The 5,300-nt window shown below is 40.3% G+C and overlaps 1 non-coding gene across 1 annotated transcript; it reads right to left on the reverse strand.

Annotated features, from left to right (window-relative positions):
* Positions 1 to 4,812: 4,812 nt before the first annotated feature.
* On the reverse strand, positions 4,813 to 4,894 carry trnas-uga (transfer RNA serine (anticodon UGA)). The gene has a single exon. It is a non-coding gene; the product is annotated as a tRNA-Ser (tRNA).
* Between the last annotated feature and the right edge of the window lie 406 nt (positions 4,895 to 5,300).

Genomic DNA, 5,300 nt, shown 5'->3' on the forward strand with positions numbered 1-5,300 from the left:
TAGCAGGATGGAAATTAAAAGAGAAATTAGTGATATATGTAAATGTGTCACAACTCCACAACATTTTGATGAGGATGATGTTGAAGCCTTCTTCATTTCAATCAAAAACATGGCTAGGCAGATGGAATGGTCCGAGGATTGATGGGTAATGCGAGTTCAGACTAAACTCGAAGACAGAGCGAGTAAGGGATTTGGTATGATATTACGTGAGGTGTGAAAAGATTATGAATGAGTAAAACAGGCTCCTTTGAGTGCTTCTGAACCGGTACCAGATGTATATCGAGAGCGTTTCTGAAACACAGGTCAGACTTATGTTGAGTTAAAAAGAAATAAACACAATACTTTGATGGATGGATTCTTATTTGGATAAAGAGAGGATATTTCAGGCTATTAGAGAGATAATTCTGCTGGAGGAGTTCAAAAATACACTTTTAGAGATTGCAAGAATTCACGTGGAGGAAACAAAGATTTCGGAAAGTCAGAAGGACAACAGAATTAGTAGATGAGTACATGCTGGTGCATAAGACAAGCTTTTGAACAGATATTCGTCCTGTGAAGGATCGAAATTGGCAGAAGGGGAGATTCTGCATTACTAAACCAAGAACCTTCCTGCACTTGGAAGATATTAGAGCAGGAAAAAAAGAAGTCCAAGAGAGTCGAAAGGCGGTGAAAGGACTCAGCTGTTTCCATTCTGGCAAAGTTGAATACGGAAAGTATTTGAATACGGACAGTACTTGTCGTTAATTAAAGGCGTTGTGGAAAATAGAAGTGTTTAAAGAAGCTAAACTGGTGGCACGAGAGTGACACGATCTAACCAGTTGCTGGTAGTAAGGGATGGGCGAATATGTACCCTTTCATATCTATTTCCCATGAGTGTTGTAATTTGTGGTATGAATGAGCAGAAATTTAGCGTTCCCTTATGTAAGATCACGTTGGAGCCCCAATTTAAGCCGGGGAAATTTACGCTGGGCGTGATAGACAGAGTGTCAGTTCCACGAATTCAGCTTGTGCTTGGAAATGATTTGGCAAGATCCAAATTGGAAGTGACTCCCCTTATTGTGGAGAAGCCCAAGGAAGACGAAGAAACTGAGGAGTTAAAACAGAAATATCTTTCTATTTTCCCAGATCCCACTCTCAATAGGCACAGCACCAAGTGACAAGTAAAAAGAAAGATGAAGGAGTTGAGTTTAGGTCAACTGATACACTACTTGATGTGATTCGTGCAGTGGGCCGAAGTACACAAGACTGTGTTGCAGCTACAACGTAGAGAGGAAGTGTTATGGGTAGCACATGAACTACCTATAGGGGGTCCCCGAGGGTTACGAAACACACAAGCTAAATACTAAACATTTCTCTTGGTCTGGAATGCACACGGGATGTGGTTGCTTTTTCTGACAATATCATACATGTCAAATGGCAGGTAAGTCTCAGGCGGCAATAAAAACACGCCTTTGTTGCCAATTACCACAGTTGGAAAATCTTTCAGGTGGATTATAATTGATTGCGTGCATCCCCTTCCGAGAACTAAATGTCAGAACCAGTGCTTGTTGACTACAATGGATGTGCTATCCATATTTCCAATGGCAATTCCTTCCCGGAGTATCAAGGCCACAATTCTGGTAGAGGAGTTAGTAGCTTTCTTCACACGCTATGACCTAACTAGTCAGATTCAGTCAGACTAAGGGTCAAAGTTTACTGCTCAACTGCTTACGGAGGTTTTTGATAGCTGAAATACAACACTTTAAATCTAGTGCATATCTTCCTGAATCGTTGGGAGCTTTAGAAAGATGGCTTAAGACCTTGAAGACCATGAAGAGAGCATACTGTCAAGATTACCCGAATGATTGAGAAAAAGATATCCCATTCGCATTGTTTGCCATTAAGAATGTTCCAAACGAATCCACTTAGTCAATCCTTTTGAGTTCATATTCGCACATGAAGTGATTGCCCTTTGGAATTAATTAAAGAAACAAATGACAGGGTCAAAGACGAAGATCACACAATTAAATCATGTATCGGAATTGAGGGAGAGACTAAATTTAGTAGGTGATTCAGCAAAACAGCACCCAAAGATGGCACAGCGTAGAATTACGCAGGTGGCAGATAAAAATCTGGGACTCAGAAGTTTTCCCACAGGGATAACTTGTCAGTACTGTTACCAATCATAGGTGATCCCTTTAAAGTTAGGTTTACTGGTCCCTGTGAAAAAGTTGAGTCAGTTGAACTATTTAGCAAAGATGTCAGATATAAAATAAAACTGTATTGCTATGTCATGTGAACATGTTGAAAACGTATTACACATCAAAGGAAGAACTGGAGGAAGAGTTGTTCGTTACTGCTCAGCAGAGTGAGGAATCGAATTCAGTTGCTTTGAATTTTGATGTACCTCAAAACAGATTCTAAAATGATGAAGTCCTTGAGGAGTGGGATGGATTAGAAAGCTGTCTGTCTCAGGAGCATAGAAAAGTGTTGAAAGATTTTTTGTTCCGACAGAGTCATGGTACATGCAAGAATCACATGGAGAGGACGAAAGCAATTGAACACGAAGTAGATGTGGGGAATTCTGCTGCGATAAAGCAGCAACCCTCTCGACTTAATCGTCTCAAAGGCTAACAGGACTAGATGCAGGTGAACACCATGCTCGACGAGAACATCATTGAACCAAGCCAGAGTGCGTGGAGTTCGCTGATTTTCTTAGTTACCAAACCAGATGATTTGTGTTGAATTTCGTGTGGATTATGGAACGGCCAACGCCGTTACAAAATCGAACTCATATCCAATTTCTAGATTAGAGGACTGCATCCAGAAAGTCGGACAAGCCAGTTACATCACCAAGTCGGGCATAATGCGTGGCTACTGGAAGGTACCATTGTCAAAGTTGGTGAACAAATCTCTGCGCTTGTAACTCCATATAGGCTATATCAGTTTAAAGTGATGCACTTTTGAATGAAGAACAAGCCCGGCACACCCAAAGACACTTGTACAGAGTTGTGGCCGGGTTGACAAATTGTGTAATCTATTTGGACGATGTAGTGATCCTTAGCAATTCAAGGCATGATCACAAGGGTCTGTTGGCAGAGCTCTTTGAACGACCACGAGAAGCGAAACTGATGACAAACATATAAAAAACAGAATTCACGGAAGCAGAGGTGATGTTCTTGGGATGTAACATCGGTCATGGCAGGTTGAGCACCCTCTGGAACGTGAGCACGAAGGCTTCTGAAGAATTGCCATGATCAACCTCGAAGAAAGAGTTTCTTTAATTCTTCAGACTCAGCGGACTCTATCAGAAGTCTGTTCCAAACTGTACTAGTGTAGTGGCATTGTTAACCGATTTGCTGAAGAAAAACACAACTTTTCGGTGTTCAGCAACATGGCACGTGGCAATTGACCATTTGAAGTCGATATTAACCACCAAACCAGTATTACCTGCACCAAACATCTAAAAAAACTTTTAAAGTAGCCATCGGTGGTCGTTAGAGTTGGAGGTGTACTCCAACGGGAAAGATGAGCATGGGGAACAACTGCTAGTTGATAACTTTTCATAGAAAATCAACATCTATCAGAAGAAATGCTCCACAATCGAAAAAAAACTATTGAGTTTGGTACTGGCGTTACACATTTAATGTATGTGCCACGAATAATGGATCGGAGAAGTTATGTACACAGACCACAATCCGCTAAAACGTTGTATATATGTAATAATATGAGAGTATTTCGTTGGCTTCTTATGGAAGAGACGTTCACTTTAAAAATCATGCATGTTGTGGGTCAGTAGAATGAAATCACAGATACGTTATCGCAGATTCAACTGATGGTGTTCAGATGAGATTGTCTTTATTTCATGTTTTATATGTTTATATAGGAAAAAAACTAAGTCGAAATTGTATGAAATTTATCGATATGTTAGGGTAAAGTATTTTTTTTAAAAAATGAAAACATATCTTCATTATGATGGTTCATTGTTTCCTGTAGAGGCGATGTGTTTTAAACATATTAGTGCACATTTAAGAGATTTAAAAGCAGCAGAACAACCAGACACAGAAACAAGTGTTCTCAATAAGACAACGACGTAATCCTGGGTCGAACAATTCAATTCGTTCATTGCCTGGAGACATAAATAGTTCGAGCTTGGCCACTCAGTTTAAATTTTAATCAGGAAAATATATAAATTTCAAATCAAATTTTAATTGCGTCTCTTGAAAGTCTTTAAAAATAAACAGGGACCCAATCAGATGCTCTGGGGTATGAGATGGGGGACATTGAACTGTTGAGAGGAGGACTGCCAGGACCTTGCATGTAACAATCTTCTTGAAAAAAATATATATGTGGAAAATAACTTTTCGATCCGTGATCTTTGACACAGAATCTCCCAACAGGGACAAAGAAGAGACAGGAAGATCCGAAGACAAGAACCTACAGCTGCCTGGTTTTGATAAAGAAGTGCTGTTTTGTAAACCTTAACTGGGAGTTTTATTTGAATAGCAATATCGAATGGAACAACAAAATGGGTAATAGAAATACATTGGTTTGTTAATTAACCTCTCTCTTACTTTACAAATGAAGTGCTGAATTTTTACTTCATGTAGTTCTTGGCCAATCGAATTGTTGCAGATTCCTGTACAGCATAACTCGCTTCTGTGTTACTGGTTTTATCGTAAGCTGGAGGGTTTATGCTGTGTCATAACGAGTCTAAACAAATTTGGCAAAACAAGTGTGCATCTGTGCAGTTCTTTGAGTGAACTGGAGATTTGCACCATTCATGACCTGGATGAAGTGATTCTCCAAAAGCGAAAGGCTACCAAAATTCTCCGTAGTTGACAGGATTCGAACCTGCGTGGGAATGCCCCAATGGATTTCAAGTCCATCGCCTTAACCACTCGGCCACAACTACATCCGAATGCACAGAGTTCTCATTTCCAGGTCTCTGTCCCTGGGGAGATTAGCAGTAGTGAATCATTGTTTGGTTTATTTGCATTCAAAACTCACAGCTTTCAAATCGATGAAATGTCGGGACAAAGTGGGTCTGGGTGTTCCACCCCGATAGGTGGGATCTATATTCAGCTTAAACGACGGCGGAGAATGCAGAAAATTACTCAGCAGGTCGAGCAGGATCTGGGCTGGGAAAAGGCGATTCAACGTTTCAGAACGTTATCAGAACTCCGTTTTCTCCCAATAGTACTGACAAACCTGTTGACATTCCCCAGAATGTTCTATTTTTTTTCAGATTCCCAACATCCACAGTCCTTTGCATTAGCCACTGAAACGATACAGAAATTCCTTTGTGATTCTGGATAAGA

This window comes from Hemiscyllium ocellatum, unplaced genomic scaffold (assembly GCF_020745735.1).
Source record: "Hemiscyllium ocellatum isolate sHemOce1 unplaced genomic scaffold, sHemOce1.pat.X.cur. scaffold_606_pat_ctg1, whole genome shotgun sequence".
In the NCBI taxonomy this organism is placed as follows: Eukaryota; Metazoa; Chordata; class Chondrichthyes; order Orectolobiformes; family Hemiscylliidae; genus Hemiscyllium; species Hemiscyllium ocellatum.